The sequence below is a fragment of the Linepithema humile genome, chromosome 2, assembly GCF_040581485.1.
Source record: "Linepithema humile isolate Giens D197 chromosome 2, Lhum_UNIL_v1.0, whole genome shotgun sequence".
NCBI lineage: Eukaryota > Metazoa > Arthropoda > Insecta > Hymenoptera > Formicidae > Linepithema > Linepithema humile.
The window spans coordinates 26,070,089-26,090,329 of NC_090129.1; the positions used below are offsets into that span (position 1 = coordinate 26,070,089).

The window sequence follows — 20,241 nt, forward strand, 5'->3', positions numbered from 1 at the left end:
TAGCGACTCGAACTTATACTCGTCTTACTTCGACGCGTTTCGCATTGCATTATGAATATTTATGCTCATTAAATATTAATGTTTTCCAAAAGTAATATTGCAAATTATGGGCTGACAACATTCGTTTCTTTAGTTATGAATGTACACGTTACGTTCTTTTAAATTCATTGTCAATATTTGCATTAATATTTGCAAATCGCTTAATCTTCTAATTGTGTATATTTATCTTACGAATTGATAAAATTAAAAATTCACATTGTGAAAATATAAATATATTTTAATATTTGAGTCATTTATATGTGTATCATCATAAAATTATCTCAATCTTATAAAAATCTGTGTGTATTAAAAATGCATAGAATTTTATCCTGCTAAAATTATTAAGACCGAGCTGCGCCGACAACCTAGATTGAATAAATCAGGTTTAACGATTTCCGCTTCTTTTTAGATAATAATTTTATATATACAGAGAAAGAGAGAGAGAGAGAGAGAGGAAATTAACTTAACCAGTTTGTATGCCCTGAGGAATGCTGACGCATGCGGCCCTAAGGTCGAGACAAGACCAATCCCTCGCCCTTTCTGGACTATCTCCCATTGTCAAGGACCCTTTCCGGCCGGTTCTGCTTGAATATAATGCCGAGAAGAAGCGGCGGGCGATTCTTAGCGTCCTTGAAGGGGCGGAGGCGCGGAGAAACGTGCCTCGCTTTCTACTCGTCATGACGCGACAATGACGCGTGATATCAGCCGTTTGCCTACGTATATCTATGCTCGTACATTCGATTCAATCTGGCCGCCCGGACATTTCGTCACGGTATTCGGGATCCGAAAGACAGAAAAGTATCGAATATCACGAACGAGGCGTGAGTACGGAGAACAGAGGGAGGGGGGGGGGGAAACGGCAAGGAAGGGTACGGAGTTCTCTTCGTGAGTACGAAGAGAATGGCTGACTGTGCTAAGCCGCTTCACAATGAGGCAGGTGTCCGTTTTACGTAAGCCGCGCTTGGTGTTCCCCTAGCCGCCGTCGCCGTCGTCGTCTTTGCACCGATAAATCCTCCGTCATTGTCTTCCGCGCTCCCCCTCCTTTCTCACTGTCACGAAAATACTCCCGCGGAGTTATTCTATTATTCTCGATGTTTCTCTCGAGCCTAGAATTTATGCATCCTCGTAAAACAGAGACGAATTAAGCCGAACACGTCTCAAGCGCATGGAGTGAGCGCGTCGAGGAGGCGGGTGTGGCGTGGGAGAGGAAGCACGAAGCGTTTCATCGGCCCTTTCTCGCTACGCTACGTTGCGTTGGGGTTTGTGCAGCAGTTCATTTAGCCGCTGACATGTTAGACAGCTGCGAAAGTTCTAATAAAAATTAACAGCCATTAAATAGCAAGTGCAGTAGTACATTTAAATAATATATGCTAATTTACTATTTTTAATCTCAGGAGTTCGTGCTTCAATATAATTACTTGAAACATCAGAACAACAATTATAGGCACGCAGAGAAAATTCTCTTAAAGTTGAAACAAATATTATTATTAAATTAATAACGTATAACAGTATATATATTTTTAATTCAGCGATCTACACTGGTTATCAAAAAAATCGACATAACTCGAAGCAAGTCTTCCTACTCAGTGAACCTTTGTATTACGTTGATGAGAAGAAACGATAACAATATCGGTACAAGAATCATTTATCTAAAAAAAATCCATGTCTTGAATGTTACACATTATTATTTTGTAAAGCCAAATGTCACGGACTCAGAATTATTTTATCGCAGTGCATCGATTTCTTTTATAAACCGTGTATATCTGTACACACATGCACAATTCAGCTTTCAATCAATAAATGTAGTATCTCGAACGATATGCGTGTTGCCAGTATCCGTTACACCGGAATGAATTATCCGATGAAATTGTATCACGCGCATATACTTTTTTAAGATGCAATTTCTAATGCAGCGATAATGCATTTAGGAGCGCTAGAGTGTATTCGAGCCCGAACTCAATCTGAGACTGATACTATAAAGAATCGCAGAGTCGTGCGCGTTTAAACTGCGGAAATGCTCCGTTATTCCTTTATTACTACTGACTGTTACCAACTTTCCGTTACGCCGCGTCGGCTCGACGAGAAAAAGCAGAGTTCGCGGTTACACGGGAGCTCTATACCACATCTCTTCGTCGGAATTAGAAAATTTCGCGTATTTTCGTGCGTGTAACATAATATTTAAGACGATAAAAGAAGTGTGAGATTACCGACAATCGTTTCAATGAGTTGCGAAAATTTCTGTTCCACATCGATGGGAACCTAAAAGCGGATTATTGTAAAAATCATGCTATTACAACTGAATAAGAAATCTTATGTAATCTTCTTATCACTTCCGAAGGATCTAACTCGCCATTGCGATAATATTGCTATAACTGACAGTAACGTTGCGCCAGCGTAAGCTTTATCTATTTGACTGACCCGAATCACTCGACGAATTTTAATTACACTGTGTCGAAGATCAAATATACATATCTCAAGTTCTGGAAAATTAAAATTCAACTTTCTTCTTTCATATCTGACAATAATAAAAGATCTTTTAATTTCGATATAGTTTTAGTACAATTTTTCACATATGACATGTAGTAAAAAATCTCTATTCAAATATAAAATTATTTGAACGAAAATAAGAAAAATCACGTAACATCATACAATTCTCATTAGATTTTGTTCTGTTTTTTTGTTATATTTGACGGTGATTTCATGGCATATTGGAAAATCGACGAGAAAGTTGGTAAATGCTGAAACAACGTCTACAAGTAGCTCAAAGGAAGCTTGACGCAAAATTTTGCCAATCGCAATATGTATTAAATCGCGATCCGTCAGTCGCGAATATCGATGTTCCCGTTAGCGTTCTTAACGGGTCGCCGTATTTATCGGGCGCGCATGTCAGCTGCCGATGAAAGCGCGGAGACGAGCGCGATTAATCCGTTAATCGACCGACCACATCCACTTGGGAAGTATCGCGCCTTCCGAATACGAAGCGCGTACAATTCCGAGCGACAGCTGTTTACGCGCGAGTAAGACCGCCGGGCGTTTTCTTACTTAGCGCTCGAGCGGAAATGTGCCTCATAACGAGCACCGCGGATTACGCGCATGGGAACCTTTGATCGGCCAGGGAGTGTACGAATAATTGCGACGTCGTTTACCATCGCTTCACTTACCGCAAGAAACAAGCCATAATCGCGACAAGTTTGCCTGTAAACACTTCCGTGCTTTTAAGTGCGGTTTCAGCCTAGAGCCACGGTAAGCGTCAATGTTGATAATGGCTTCACATTGTTCTTATTTGTCATAGTATGTATTAATATGCTACCTACGCGCGCGCCATTACATTATTATATATCATTACATTGTTACGCAATTATAATATTATGTCGTTACCTCATTTTCGCTATCAGATTTTCTGAAAAGAAAGCTTTCCCGCGATCAATATATATTGTGCAAACAGCCTGACTCGTCGAGCAAACTAATTTTAGAGTGGCAAAGTGTGCCGGAACAAACACGCACGTAAAAGCGAGCAACTTGTTAACGTACATCAATACTTCATCTCCAACATATGTTTCGTCCTATATTGCACTATAATACCCAATGGATTATGATTAAATTTGAGGCTATCCCCGCGCTATCTCGTTTCACAAAATAATTTTACGAGGTACCGTTAGGCGCCCGCGCGCGCGACGGGCGCCGAAAGCCGTAAAATCGCATAAACAAGTGGCCGCGAGTGTCGACGCTAAGTGCTCGGGCTATCTAAAACGCCGGCGGTATAGTTTAGCGAATTATAAACACTTTGTTGCAATTTTGTGCGTCGCTCCCGCGCGCATTCGAGCGAACGAGCAGGGAGCACTCTTACGCAACACAACGGGAGTGATATGTACGCACGCACGCATCGCAGGTACGCACGTACGCAAGCGATACGAAAAATCTGCGATCCTGCACGCGGCGGCGTCTCTCCCGTCGTGCGTATCGTCGATCCGTACGTGCGTACGTGTGCGAATACGCCTGTATGCGCGTGACCGTTATGCAATTGCACGAGAGCCAACCGAAAGCATGAAAATAAAACGCGACTACTCCTCTCCCTCTGAGGTGAAGGACGCGCTGGAATGCTGTGACGCGACGCAATGCAACGCCAGGCAATGCGACACGACGCGCCGGGGCCTTTCGTCAGTTTCGAAAGTCTATTTTGATTTTATCGCATCCGTTCAGTCATTTCTTTAATAAATTGATAATATTTAATTTTCATAAAAAGAATTAAAATTTGTCTTATTATTTAAAAAAACGAGAACGTGACATATAAATGTAGCGACTCGTAATTGAACTAATTATTTTTGCAAATCCAACATAATAATGCGAAAAATTTCTCAAAATTTAATTGATTACAATTTTTAAAATTTTCTTTGCTTAAACAGTTCACTTTTAAATTCAAAAAATATAATTTGAAAAATAAAAAAATGACGAGAAAACTCTCGTAAGAGTTGATTCTTTCTCTCAATTGTGACACGCTGTCGCGACGATGTGACTGAGCTTGGTCACGTAATTCACACCAGAGTATAAGAATGAAGAACGAAAACGGCATCGTCACGATATCGACGACCTCCGCGGGGTCCTCTCGCGCGGAACGCGGAGGCGAAGAAGAAGAAGAAATGAGCGCTTCGCTTGCGTTGCATCGCCACTAGCGGCGGCGCAGAACAGGTGCATCTATGTCGGTGACTCGTGCCAACGGTATCTCGCGTGTGCGTTTTTGCGTCTTAAGGATCCTAAGGATGAGGTCAACGACATCCTCACGTCAGTGACAAGCCGGCGCGGACGGATGGGCGCTTTAAGCGTCGCGAAAAATGACGACTAACGTTACATTGAATTAGATCACGTTAAGTAAAATCGATACTAGTAGAGCAGAAAATGGAAATGTGCGAGAGAAATAGAGTTAATAGAAATTCAGGGCATGTGTATGCAATATTCACTTTTTTTCGGAAAATACCGAAATCACGTCTATGTAATTTTTGCTTCGCCAAACGCGGATACGGTGCAAAACGTAAAAATAATAGACGCCACCCATAAAGTTACAGATCCTATTTTACGGTTTAAAAATGGTAATGGTTGTTTCATCCACCAATTAAATTAATGAGAACGCACAACATCGGAAGAAAGCGGAATCGACGGTGAAGTCGAGAGCACGCCTTTACGCGCGCAGTCTCTAGCCGCGAGCATAACACAGTCCGCGGGTTTACGAACAGCTATCGCCGATAATTGTTACGCGCGAGGACTACGCTTACGCGCGATAGGTGCATCGTGTTCCGCATCGTTCGCTCCAGCTGTCCTCGTTTGCTCGGTTACTGGCTCATTTTCAATGTTTTCCATGCGCTTCCGCGAAGCATCAAGAGGATTTATCGGTTCGCGGATAGTATTAATTTCAAACAGACGCGTTTTTCAAGTTTACTTCACTGCCATCTTCTCCCATCGATTTGCCTATCTTTTGCCTATCGTAATATAGCGTTTAGCGATCCGGACTCAGCATAAGCACTTCAGATATTCAGATTTGGCACACATTTATCGCAAGTCTCTAAAAGACCAGTTATGTTTACTGCATATTTTGCTATACTTAAAACAAAAACAACACATGATTATACTTTAAGAAAGAGGCAAAGAAGAAAATATGTGCGGAACGTACAGCTTTCGAAAAGAACAGATCGAAAGTCTCCTCCTTAACATTCGTTGCAAATAAAAAAATAGAAATTTATGTATTATAATATAAGAAAATTAGTATGTTCGTAAAATTGGTGAATTGCTCAAAGTTAAAGTTAGAAAGCTGAAAATTTAATTGTATGCAACACGTATTATTTTTAATTAAAAAAAAAAAAAAGAAATACTTTGCTTATATTCTACTTCGAAGAAAGTAGGTTTCCTCTTTAATATCTTATTTCGAAGGAAAAAGATGTACAGAATTAAGTAGTAGTGTTGACAGAATCTGTTTACATAGTAAAAGGACTTGCGGTTTTCTTTCTACAACATTCGCACACTATCGTACATTCGTACGATGTATTATTTCCACAAGCATGTTTTGAATGGGCAAAAAGGGCTCACAGGCTCACCTCGAAGCTTCGAACGAGCGAAAATACACGCCGAGAAGCCGTGAGCGCGACAGGAGACAAGAGACGACGACGCGTTCGACGAGCTAAAGCAGGTCGGTCGGAAATAAGCACAAAGCCCACTGTCAGCTGCCAAAAGATTTAATCTTCCGTGGATCGCATTGTAAGGCCCTGTCTAACTTCTAAAGATTCAAGAGTATCGTGAAACCCACACAAATCTTTGTTGCAAGCAGGATAGCAGGACGGCTCACACGCTATTATTAAGCGCAATATCAAATACAGACTCCATAAAAATGTTAAAAATATAATATCAGAAACGAAATTATATTTTTAATAATTTAGATATCTCTGCACAAATAGAAGAAAAGTACTTTTTAATATCAAAATCGCCTGTCACTAGAAATTCTTCTGTAGAGAACAAGTTAAACGTTATATTTATTATACATTTAAAGTGGAACACATAAAGAGAAGATAAATGTATATTCCACTCATATAAACTCAAGCAAGTTATTCGAATAATTTAACGCGTGTATCGAATAGTAAGAACAGCTATCGACAGAAATATATCCGCCGGAGCGATCTGACCAAGTCTGAATTGCGCAAAAGAATCGCCGGTATCTCGGCATTTTAATAAGAATCGACTATTCACCCCTCTGCGGCGCAGTGGAAACGCGATCCGCAGATTGCACGGTGGCGAAGCATTACGCGTTTAAATCGAGCGAGCAGTTGGCGAGTACCCAATCGTTGATCCGATCGCCTAATGAGACTTTAATCGCCGGTAGATTAAATTTAAATTACGACCTAGCCGTCCGGGTATTTCGCGCCGCGTTCGCTCTTTCTCTCCGTGTCACACATCGGTTGCGGTATTTATTTTTCCGAGACAAAGGTTAGGTCGGGTCCCCCACGTAAGTGCATCCGATGCACACCGGAATGTGGTTCAATCTACCCGTGCCACGCCGGGCGATACGCGGTCGCGCGGTTTGATTTATGCACGGAGATACTTAGTGGCGTACCAGCAAAATAGAAGGTTTCTCAAACCGAGCATGTCGCGCGATTGCGGATGCGTATTATCGGGACAAGCAGTTCGTGCACATTCCACTGAAAAGTTATCTCCGTCAGAAACCCACCGGATCCTTCTCCGATTAGTTCCAAGATGAGCTCATAAATTTATCAAAAGTGCGACAGTGGGGATGTTGTACAATATTTCGTCGTCGGCGAGTATTTCACCGTGCGCCGCATTTCACTCTAACATCACTTAAAAGCAACGATTCTTCGACTTTATTAATTGCGGAGCTCTCTTCACACGGACGTAGACCTTGGTGCAGCGCAAGTCGTGTACTCACATGGCATAACTGCATGCATTTTCTCGGATAGCTGTGCGTGGTTTAGAGAATCAGCTTTTGTATTTCTGACGTGATTTATTCCGGTCAGTAACATGTTTCTTTTGTTCTCACTGGAAAAGTCTCATGAAGTCCTATGATTCTATGGATCACAGTTTATGAACCGCTATCTTAGACATTTTGAAAACACAATATATACCGTATTCTGTACAAATAGTTAAAGACATTAAAATATACTTTTACGAATCTGTAATTGATAGCGACAAAAATAATGACAAAGTCCATTATTCTTCTAACTGAGAAATCAACTCTGTTTGTAGTTTATTTGTCTCTATATTTTTTCTCTAGAAACGAAACTCAGAAAGAAGCTGAGAGGCAAATTACGTTAATCCGAGAATCTTTCGACCATCCGAGGGTTAACAGTTAGAAATGCAGGGTAGAAGATGTGGATGTCGCTTTAGGAAATAGTTGTGGTCAATAAAACGAATGAGATACGTTCACAGCTGTCGTTCGGCAGCGACATTCTCGCTACATTCTCAAAGTCCCCGGATTCCTATGCACGTAATGCACAGACGACAGGCCGATGACTATAATTATCGTATCTACGCGTAACAGGTGTCGCACTTACTCGCGTGCTTTTATCAACATACGTGACCGAGATGTAGATATGGAACGAATTAATAATTATCGTGTGCATATAATCGAACGCAAGCTAATCTAATGACGTCCGCGGGCAATTGTTTAACCCGCCTACGAGAATCGATACGTAATTTTTGATAACAGTTACGCTTACGTCTCGATTTTTATATCATTCGGTTGAAATATAAATTACTCATTGTTTTAAAAATACAATTTCTGTATTTATTCGATGCTTGAAAGAATGTGCGCTTCAAGACGCTCTTAGACGTTCTTGCATTTGCATAATTGTTGCAATAGAGCTGATTCTCACGTAAAAAGGCAAAATAAAAGTGTAATGTGAGATTTTATCCGATAAGTTTCTGAAGAGTTCAGGAATTGCAATACAATCCTTCGTGTTAGGCACTCGGTTTTTCCCAGATCTTATTTTGTAATCGAATAAAGATTCTGTGCAAAACTGCATGATAATAGGTTGAGAAGCCGTATTTTCTAATAGAATACTCGTCAGTGTATTTCTACCTGTCCGACTTTTCTACGCATGTAATGCGTATTAAACTGATATACCGTCGATACGAACAACGGATTTACAGCCGTGCTTACATTTACAAACGTATCATTATTTTTTATCGAAATATCAAAGACAATAGATTCCTGTACTCAACAGATACGAAAAGGAATTTTATTATTTAGCATGGACACGTGAACGAGTTAAAAATGAAAACCGATAATAATAAAACTAATACAAACCAATATTTTTATATCTTTATCGCTGTTCAAGTATAATTAGATGAGTATATGACAACAGTTAAAACATTGTTAGAAATATCGAAGGTGTCAAAAGCTATTCTATCTATAGGTAAACAGTTTTATTATACGTACATACTTGGAACCAAGTTCCCATGTTAGAAAGATAGAGGTCAGAAAAGGAGAGAAAATGCTGCGAAAGAGAGACGGGCTGCGTGTGAACGTTTCTTTTTACCCCATTGAGGATTTCCTCGCAGGAGAGTGAATAGTCGCCTGTGTGAGAAGGGGGTCATTTTCACAAAAACGAGGGGAAAGCACTAAAGTAACGGCCCAAAGGCGCATCGTGTATTAGTATTCACTTTAGCAAGAATTCCCAAGCTTATCTCGACTCATTGTCCGTACGCGTCGTCCCAAAAATAATTCTTCGCGTGCGACCTCGTGTGAAGTATTCTAATTGCGTTATTTGCCCAACTGGAATCAACCTTCAAATACCGTTAGTTTACAGAAACAAATAATCGTACGGTTTCTTGATGAAGATGGACGTGCCATAATAGACCCTCACTCTTTCATTCTGTCAAGATCCACGATTTATCATTGTGATGATTAGACTTGCGTGACCCGCGAAAGAAACTCGCGAAATAATAATACGTTGGGGCATTGTAAGAAAGAGTGAAATTCTCTAAATCACGCGTTGCCAGAATGGACATTATTTTCATTCAAGTTTCCGTTACACAGTACGGATATTAGAGTAATTTGTGCCTAGAAATTAGTCATATATCAACGCTCTAACGGATATATCTATGTCTGATAATTTTGAAATAAAAATAAAAATAAAATACAGCTTTAGTGTCGAATTACAAATCGTTTCTTATCGAGTCAAAGTTAATTTTATTTTTTATCAATGTATTTTTAGGCTCGTTATGTCACGCATATCGCTCTATTAAAGCTGTCAAAAACTCTCGTAAAACAAGCGACTAAATTTATACTGCCAGGAGTCAATTGCTTAAGTCACAACATCGTCAACGAAATATTATCTCATGATATCTTAATGATGATAAACATATCTATATTAGAAGAGAAGAGAAAAAACACGCATATATATATATATACATATAGCATAATAAAATTATGATTATAACATCTATCCTAGTAGATTTTGGGAAACCAGTAAAATTAAAGATTTACTTTCTTCATTTCATCAAATAATTTATATAGATCGATATTAATGTGATATGTTGCATATATAAAATTTTTATACTTTTCTAAAAGAAAAATAAAAAATTTATATCAGCAATATATTGCACACATTACAAGCTCGAGCGCTTGGAAGATCAGAAATTCTGCTGTAATCGCAAGATGTCGAGTCACGTCATTATTGAAAAATTAAAACAATACGCGCAGGTGTGCTGGAAATTTACGTGACGAACACCACTGACGCAGAGAAAGTTAGCCGCGACGCGAACTTTTTCATCATCCTTCGCGGCATTTCGCTGTCGTCAAGATGGCTCAAATCAGCAGTAACAAGAAAGTAGACAAACGCGAAACTCGTATCTCGCCGCGCAGCCCGTATATATACTTCGGCATACGATGAACCGGTTTTCTAAACTGGGAGAAAATGTCGAATGCAGATGCGAGAGAGTAATTACAGTGACGTATAATTTAATATGTCGGTCGATGTCGACCGATTAATGCATATCCGGATGATCTATATTTAGACATTCCGCTATTTCCGATGCCTCGCTTGTACTTTTATCGGTTTTTCATTATTACAGATGTTGGTTTTAATTTGTCAAGTGTGGATGAACGAGAGTCCACGCGAGATAAATACTCTTTATCTCATTAAATTCAAATTACATCAAGATGTAAGAGAAATTAATTTTTACTTATATTTGAACATAATGAACCAATCGGTTTACAATCGTTAATCGTATTGTGCGGATACACGGCTGACGTTGCTTGGAGACTACAGTAAGAAGAAGTAATTGCCAAGTGCATTAAGCCTATTAACGCTTTTGCTGTCTAGAAACCGACAAGTCACTCTACGTACTGCTATCCGTTTAATTAATTGCCTTTTCAATATTTTGCGAGCGTCCCTTCACGGTTATTCTCGTGCATCGACCTCCCGCGGTTCACTTAGACAATATTGGATAAAAATATTAAGCTCCGAAGGATTATTGACGCCGAAGAAAGTACAATGATCGTGAAAGCGCAACAGCCGATTTCCTCCGTGACTATCAAAGTGGACAAATAATCAGTTAAAGCGAATCATCGATTTCTACCGGCGGTCATCCTCCTGCCTACCTGTCCGCGTATTATGTTTGTCAGAATTTCCGGTATCGAGGTATAAAGAACGGGAAGCGACGTGTTTCCTCCATCTGTGTTCCGCATATGGAGCAAATCATGTTGGCTACATTGCTGGATAAAAACTAACGATTCATTTTTAACGATTACAGTGGCAAAATTATAGCCAAGTAGAGAATAATGTCTTGTGGAATATAAAATTATTATACATATAACAGTCTTAATATATCTATAATCAATAATTATCAAAATATTTAATGTTAAAAATAAAATTTAACTCTATATTTTCGAGGCATTATACTGTAATACTCTTGATTGAAAACTTATATATTTCTTGAATAGATTCATAACGCTCTAAATTCTAATGTAAAACCGCGAGGAAGTGCTATTTGCATCAAGATGCGGATGGCATGGTTGGCTTTCTAAATTTGTATCAAACACTACGAGGCGTCACTTTCACCGGGTGATCGATAAACTCCATACCACAACGTGCAATTAGACTGTTCATGAAAGAATACATCTGCGGTCAAAATCATCTACCCGGTAGATTTTAAAGATATCTTCACAGTAATCGCTGTGACCGCGAGCGAACTATCAATGCTTGTGTCAGACGTCGCAATAATGTGAATTTTTTTTGGAGTGAGATTGCGGGGAAATACCGCAAGATATTGGTCATTACGTCAAAACATAAAACCCGGCAAGCTATTTCTATTACTGCAATGAGAAAATAATATTAAAATAATTGAGTTAAAGTGCAACGTTAATAATTTTGAGCAATATGAAAGATGTCTAAAACACATTTCAAAAATTAGGAAATTATTTAGACATTTGTGCAACATCTTCCAGATGTTTGCGTTATTTGAGTATATAATGATGTGTAGCTGTAATTTAAAAAACATGTGACTGCACTATATATCGATTTCATGCATATTTTTCGAGATAAGAAACATTATGGAAGAAGATTATTTCGCGTATCGCGGTTTGCGGAATTATTTCACAAATGCGCTGTTATAAATCAACTCCGATTTAATGGAGCCTATTATGTAACATGCCAAAATAACATGCGAAACACTTGAGCGTTGGTTGTGCTAATGGAAACATGTTCGCACATCACGCAACTAAAGCCCCGCGCACGACCATTCAATCTGCATCGTTAATTATTAAGTATGTAATAATCTGTGATAATCTTTAATCCGCGGTCGGACCGATGATCTAATCGTTGATCAAGTCAACAAAGAAGATTCGTAGAAATTAAATGTTTACATTTTTGCAAGTTATTATTATTTAGATTACATATTTCGATACGCGAGGTGCTTGCTTAACTTAGGCTGTTGGTACAATCAAAATCACAGTTGCAACGAGTGGTTTTATCATTTTCACTGAAGCCGGTGAAAATTATTGTCTTGCTTTTAATTTTCTATTTGCATGTATCTGCATAGTTTATTAAGAAACAAAGACAATTACTCTCACTTCTAGAATTTTACTGATTAAAATGTTTCGTTTATTACATTACAATATAAACAATTAACTATAAAGTCTGCCTATACTGAAACGATAAGTGACTCGACGGCTTGAATTTTTCTTCGAAAGGAAAGACAACAGGACTAAATGGCATTTTTTACGTTCTTATCGGTTAGATAAGGGCTTATTTATCGACACCTCGTCGAATGCCTATCATAGCCACTCTCGTTCGAAACTACATCACATTATTGCGCAGGGTCGCTTCTTTCGGACTAACCATATACCGTAGTACGGGATTTGCGACGCGACGTCGAATTAAAAGTGGATTTGGGTCAGACGGAGATGCGGAGAGCAGCACGGTAGCGCTCAGAGAATTGCGTACCGCGATCTCTTCCCGGAACGCAGATACGCACGCATGCATGCCACGTTCGCTCGCTCGCTCGTTCGCTACGAGCACGCTTTTCTAAATCTCGTGTGCAATTTTCGCGATCCATCGTATTCGCTGACTTACTAGCATTAGGTATTCCTCACCTGCGTGAGAGATTCCCTGCGATGCGTAATATCCACAAGCAAGAGACACAATCCTCACAGAGATGCAGAGTGGAAGAGAGCTACGGCGTGGCTCGTTCACCGGGGCGGCCGGAGTCCGTGCGCTTGTCAAAACCAACTTATCGATCGCACTTGAATCGCGGGTACGAGCGCAAGACGAGCACGATCTCGCCAGCTCGAAGAGGTATCACTGTTCGGACGCGTTGTTAGCTCGTAGAATCCGAGAACGCGAGAGATCAGAACGCTCCGTAAGCGAGCGTACGCGAGAGAGAGAAAAAGGAAGAAAGAGAGAGGGACGCGGAAAGACGGCCGACAAAACGAGAGAGAACCACTCAGGCCGGTTTACCGTGAGGAACTGATTGGGAGGTAGGGTTGTTTGGTACGCGGTCGCAAGATCGGCTGTTTACGCCTTGACTCGGCAAAACTCGCAGCCGCTCGGCGTACTTGGTGGGTATGGGAGAGCGTCGGCCATATTCCGACTGTACGAACGCAACAACCTCGACGAACTTTTGTACAGGTCGAGGCCGAACGGGGAGGCTGGCGTCCCGTTCTTACGACTGTTACTTTTTTTTTTTTTATCTCGACCTATCTCGTTAACTCTGTAACAATTCGTCACTTTCTGTTCTTCGTTATGAAGCTGTAGGCGTAAGCAGGAGACGGCGGCAGGTCGGTCTCGCGAAGGAAAGAAAGAGCGAATCGCCGTTGCGGAAACTGCGTCTCACGCGAAAATATCAGCCTTTGTTGAAGGTCGCGGCGCACGGTAGCCCGCACGAAAATATATGGTACGATACCTTTATTTATGTACGATGTATAGGCACACGAAAGCAGAATCACAGGGAACGAGAAGATGATCTCTGTATTGCGTACGAGTCCTGAGAGATCTGAGTCAACTGATAAATGCGTATCCAGCATCTATCTCGTCGTAATAATACACAACAGTACGATATTAAACAAAGAAAAATGGCACACTCGTGTTCAGATTATTATTTCACTCATATTGGTATGATTCTGTGTATAATTCTGTATATAATTTGTTGAAGCAATCTGTCTAGCAAGCGCTACACATTGCAGCGAAAATTATATATATATTTTTTTAACTAATGTTCTTAACTTGTAAAAAATTATTTTCAAATATAGATTGTTTTATTTGAACTGTAAACAACTTCACTCTCCAACGTATGGAAAGCTTACTCATATTTATTCAAACATTGCAGATTTTCGTAATTCTTCAGATATCTACGGTTATAGACGATTAATTTAAAACAGTACATTATCTGACACTATCAGCAATGTTAAATTCTTATTTTGAACTATATATAACTTATGACCAGGAAGATGATTGTTGACTTCTCATCCTCTTCTATTCTCTCTTCTAACATCATCTGGATCCTTTGTTTCAGATCTCATCCTTCTATAGATGCTTGCGACACGTTCGTCTCTCCCTTCCCGTCAGACTGGAAATAAGGAACGCCGAGGGCAGGACTTGTTTCGCCGCCTTTGGAAGAAGGAAAACGCAGCTGTGCAGGAGATTGAAAAAATTCGATTTGCAGTTAGGGTGAGTTTGCATGTTTTTTGGTATTGGTGTGGGTTTTAAAATAAAAGAATATTTCAACATTGTTTCACAAACGACAAAACTCTTTTGTTGTCAAGAGCAGTGATAAAAAAAGTCATTTAATCGCAATCTCAAGTAAATAATTTTTGTTGTTAATATACATACAAAACAATATATTATCTTCTAAAAAATTCTTTTTTTAAATTATTACTTATGCTTGGAATTATCTTTATTTCAAAATATAATCCTTTTATGTGAAAACTTTATTGCTAATAATATTACTACAATGGAAAAATTTTTCTTGTTTCTACAATAACGAATAACTGAGATATGTTAACAGCATATCAATTGGTGAGTTCTAATCTAATCTAGTGTTCTAATCTAGTGAAAAATTCACTTCTCTTGATAATAGTAAGAGCAATGAGTAAGAATAACAATTATACATCAGTGATAGTTTTAAAAGTCAGTTATTAAACTGATTATACTAGCGACACGCGATATGACAAGCGATAAATGCATATTTAAACTGTTATTCGCTAAAAATATGCTGATTGATATAACATTGTTTATCTTTAATATTATATTATTTAATATTATATTGAGGAAAAAGCAATTTTTTTAGAACACGGGAAAGAAATATAAATTCGTCTGTACATTTCTCTTTATTATCGAATTATCGATAGTTTGTCGCGACAGGTTTCGTTTGTATATATCGAATATAGGTATTTGACATTCCAAGCAGTTGTGCTCATCGCATGTTGCATTTTGATTTCGAAAAAAAAGGGACTAACGAGTGTCAAAGTCTAAGGGGAACGCGTCTCACGCCGTTCGCATAGCAATTCGCACAGTCGTGCACCGTATTTTCGAAATTGAACTTTCTACCAATTCGCGTTTAAGCATCACGTATCCATCAGATCGCGAAAAATTTTGATTAAGAAGAAGAAAGTCAACGAAAGTAATCTTGCACGCCGATCGCTTATTCCTATTCTCGTCGCGTTGTCTAACGAAAGCGATACTGTAAACAGAATTCCGCTTGGAAAGCAGATTCTGTTTATTCGCGAAATCGTAGAACAGATGACCTTATCGCTTTACGTGAAAAATGTCTATGATGTGATTTATTGTAACGTAGAAAATATTGAAAAGTGTTGACACACATGCCATTTATGTATATCTGTATTGCCTTTTCGCGGAACGCTTTCTGTTTTGCATATCGTATCAATTACACTTGTGTTAGATCTCTGTTGGTCAGATATATGCCTTTCGTTATCTCGATCCGAAGCAAATCCTTGGCGAAAAACTGCGCATAAAATTTATTTATCAATTCCATTTTAATAAATCCATTTAAATAAATCGGCGCAAAATGTAGACGATTTATAATACACGCGGTTTCGTTATTTGCAGTCAACTAATGAATGACATTCTTTGAGGTTTTGAATTTAGAGACAATTTTTTCTTAGCAGACTTATTATCTTCGTATTAGTCAACATGTTTTAGCAATATCATAAATATTAAAAGACGAGCTCTTATCAATTACTTATTTAATAGATTATTCTTGTTTTTTCTTCAAATTTTTTAATCCTAATATATATAACGCTGCGTTTGATATTTAAACTGTACGAAAATGATAATGAAATTTAATAGAATCACAGTCATATATGGAATTTATGAGTAACACGCCGTCATAACGTCCCGAGTCTCTCGCCTACTAATCCAAATCTCGAAATGCGACATTCTCGGATGAGTTCCACCTGCGTTGATGTATGCACGCGGTGGATTAGTCACGCGGCCTCCGAGAGTGCGTCGAAATAGAACGCTTAGTCAGACGTCACCAGGAACTACACCAAGGGAGTCACCGGCCCGCCGTGGCCGCTGTTCCCGCCCCCGTCCTTCCTTTGTTATGCTTTATATGCTTATTTGACATTTTTGCAGATTAGAGTTCTACTAATTAAGATAGTATTGTGTGGCTGCGTATAGTGTCAAAAAAGTATCAAGTTTATAGAACGCATAATTTATCAATTTACATTGCGTTAAAACGATATGATTCTCCAAAACTATGTTTCAGCTTTGCAAAATGTATGCGAAGTTACAGTGAATTTGTACGAACGTAGGGAATTAGGAAATTCGAATAACACATTACGTTATAACTTCTAAATCAAATATCACGTTATAGAAACAGGCTATAAATTTTATTTAGGAAATTAAATTATTAATATTAATTAAGCTTTTTACAAAATTTAAAATTTTGCTCTAGAGACGGATATATTTTCATTATTTTCTGCAATATTTCTCGATAATACATATTTACACATATTGCAAATTAAATAGCATTTCTTCTAAGATATTTTATCGCAATTACATTTAACGTGGTAAATTTTTTCAACTTTCTTTTTCTCCCTTCGAACATAAAAATACGTGTTTTCACGGAAAGGATTAGAAATTTCTAAAAGTACAGATTTCTCTCTTATATTAACGATGTGATATATCGTAGCTGGTAATCGCATGCCACGACGGCTTGGCGTGTATATAGGAGCTAGTTTAAGATCCCAGATCTTAAAAGGGAAGCGCACCTGGATCGCTCGGGATGTTTATTTGTATCCGCAAAGCGAATCCGATCGCGCGCCGCGCAGCGTCGATCTCGACACTCGGTGCACGCTACAGCTTCGATCTATAAGAAGCTTATTGCTGTAGAAACTTCCAACGCAAATTACAGAAACATCTAAATTAAATTAACTGTTATGCAAAATCTAATTTAAGATCCAATATCAAGTTGATTTAATCAAAATTTAATCTCAATTAATTGGATTAAAATATAATTTAATTGAATTTTAGGTATCAAATTGGTAATTTGCAAAATACGAGTATAAAAAAATTCTTTGTAACAAAAGATACGCATAGTCGGGAAAAAATGTGTTCATCCAAGAATAATTGCTATTATTATCTGTCTACAATCTTTGCTCGTCTCTCTTTTTCTTTTTAAACAAATAATAAAATTTTCCCGACCTTTCTTCTTACGCGCGTACACAATATTTATATTTTTCGATTATTTTGCTAATATTTCCGCTACTTACTATTCATCAAGTGTCACTACCCGTCACTCGGGTACTACGTATCTCAATTCAGTATTCGAATCAGACATAATCGACTGGCGAGTCCTTGAATAACGTGTGGGTGGATATATTATTGACAAAGGAAGTTCTTCGTAAGAGCGTGAACCTTCTTGGCATATGCGAACGCGTACGTTCGTTCGCTGATTCGCTCACATATGTAAAAACATACCTTTACGAGCTTACTGTCTTTCCGCGTTGATATTGCGATTTAGAAACTAGATGCAAGCGAGTGCCGCGAATTCGCGTGCCTTATAAGCCAAGCGTCATTGTTACGACGATGGTTGCACGCGTCCGCTCGCGTGACGCCGTCCATTCGCTTTCCATTTTGCCTCTTTTCATTTCTATTTACGTATGATTTATGCGACACCGCACTGTTGTACAACAGCATGTCGTTCGCATACCAAAAAATATATCTGCATATGCATGTAAGGGCATTGGTACCATCGAAAACGTCGCGCGCGCCGACCAGTTAGTTTAGTTTAAAATTGGACGACGGAACATATGAGTGCATTAAAATGTCAACTACGTTGATCGTAAATCAAACTTGTTTATTATGTACCGGATTAAATAACAACCAGTAAATGGGCAATTCACAACGCAAAGTATAATTAATAAATTTATTTATATAGTAATAGCAAAATTTAATTTAGAAGAAGATGCCAATTTATTCTTTATAGTTATATAAGATGCCAATTATAGGCTAATAACCAGTTTCAATGAATGCTAATTAGCGTTTGTAATTAATATCATTGTAACTTATTCTTTATTTATTGCTAATTCGAGTTTAAAAAAGTAAGGATTAAATCAAAATTGAAGTGAAGTTGATGTTGACATTGACGGTCTTAAAAAAAAAAGATGGACGTTGCGGTGCATATGACATTCGCCGAATTTATGTCCATGAACTTCGGTGAACTCCTGAACTCGTTGTCTCGACTTCTTCTCGCAGAGCGACAATGATGAAGGAATGGCATTCTCAGCCATTCGCGCGATGTTGCGTGTCGTGCATACGGCGTGCGACCGCTATCGGGGTTACGGGACTTTAGGACATAGGTATCATGTCATATTCTTTGCAAATTTTAAAGTAGCAGCTGCCGTAATGTTACGCGCTGTAAAATGCATATCTAAATTTTTAATATTTAAATATCTCTAAATTCTAAATATTCTAAAAACCTAATGTGTTAAAACCTGAATAAGCAGGTCTAGTTTTTATGTCAACTGTTTTATATATATAGATTTGTTATGTTATCTATCCTAACAAACAAATCTATGTTTGTTAGGTTTTCACATGTCAAAAATTCTTTATAAATCGTGGCAAAAAAGAAATTTAGCAGAGCGTGGTTTCGATCCACGGACCTCTGGGTTATGGGCCCAGCACGCTTCCACTGCGCCACTCTGCTAGTTGCAGTTTCTTGAGGGTTGAATACGTGAAGGGTGCCTTTTTTTATAAATAATTGGTCATTTTAGAAAGAAACAATTCAAATCATATTAATTAATAATTACAGTATTTAATGTAATAATATAATGTTCTTAATTTAAATGTGTACGTTAAATAATTTTTTATTAAGGACGTAAGCTTCTTGACATGTTTACATTCTAAAGTCTCTCATGAAGGGGTGTAGTCAATAAGCAGAGTGGCGCAGTGGAAGCGTGCTGGGCCCATAACCCAGAGGTCCGTGGATCGAAACCACGCTCTGCTAGATCTTTTTTTTTGCATGAGTTTATTTTTAAAAATGTTAATAAAAGCGATTCATTACTTTCTTCGAATCCTGAATTCCACAGAAATTATATGATTCGCAATTAAGTATTTTATGCAGTATCTTTATTATTAGAACTCGTATAATATACATATAATACACATATACATACATATTATGCATACAATATTGCGAATTAACAACTTTACACATGTGTTTAATTTTTACGATTACAATTACGATCACAATTATACCTTTACTTTAAAATTTTAATCATATTTCCGGATTATGTGGGCGTGTTAATAGTGACACATGTTCAGATCTCAGGATTAGAGACTGGCTTGATTCTTCTTGAGAGAGATATGCAAGGACATTTTCTAATATTAGAGAAACAACATTTGCAACAAACATTTGCATACACAAATTAGTGACAAGGTCGATGTCGATTGACCTTGCAAAATCATTTATTCATATGTACGTGTCTGATCTCGGTACTTTGAAGTCATTCTGGTTGCAAGGCGACTGAAGATATCGTGCTTCTTTATCGGCGTATTATTTAAGATGAAACAGGAGCAGTCTTAAGTTAGACTTTCTCTCTTATTAAATATAGTAGTATATTGCTATTACCTTGAATACTAAAAGAAACCACAGTGCGAGGTAAACTATACGCTTTAACATTTAATTCACGTGAAACGTGTTGATAATATTTTGATGTACGAATTATATCGTGCAATTTAT

At 38.3% G+C, this 20,241-nt stretch overlaps 2 protein-coding genes and 2 non-coding genes across 11 annotated transcripts in view; 2 read left to right on the forward strand and 2 right to left on the reverse strand.

The window, feature by feature from the left end:
- smash (smallish) overlaps positions 1 to 13,537 on the reverse strand; it is a 50,029-nt gene extending 36,492 nt beyond the window's left edge. For 3 of the 6 annotated variants that reach the window (XM_067349599.1, XM_067349598.1, XM_012359707.2), the window contains exon 1: positions 13,133 to 13,534. The gene's annotated coding sequence lies outside the window, so the exon portion shown is untranslated. Of the gene's footprint in view, positions 1 to 13,132 lie in introns of all 6 variants that reach the window. The other 3 variants (XM_067349600.1, XM_067349601.1, XM_012359703.2) reach the window with 2 other exon arrangements.
- The window catches only part of mTerf5 (mitochondrial transcription termination factor 5), a 90,886-nt gene that overhangs the window by 37,639 nt on the left and 33,006 nt on the right, over positions 1 to 20,241 (forward strand). For 2 of the 3 annotated variants that reach the window (XM_067349639.1, XM_067349640.1), the window contains one exon: positions 14,551 to 14,705. The gene's annotated coding sequence lies outside the window, so the exon portion shown is untranslated. Of the gene's footprint in view, positions 1 to 13,781; positions 13,933 to 14,550; positions 14,706 to 20,241 lie in introns of those variants that run through there. The other variant, XM_067349641.1, reaches the window with a different exon arrangement.
- TRNAM-CAU (transfer RNA methionine (anticodon CAU)) lies at positions 19,135 to 19,206 on the reverse strand. The gene has a single exon. It is a non-coding gene; the product is annotated as a tRNA-Met (tRNA).
- Positions 19,435 to 19,506, forward strand: TRNAM-CAU (transfer RNA methionine (anticodon CAU)). The gene has a single exon. It is a non-coding gene; the product is annotated as a tRNA-Met (tRNA).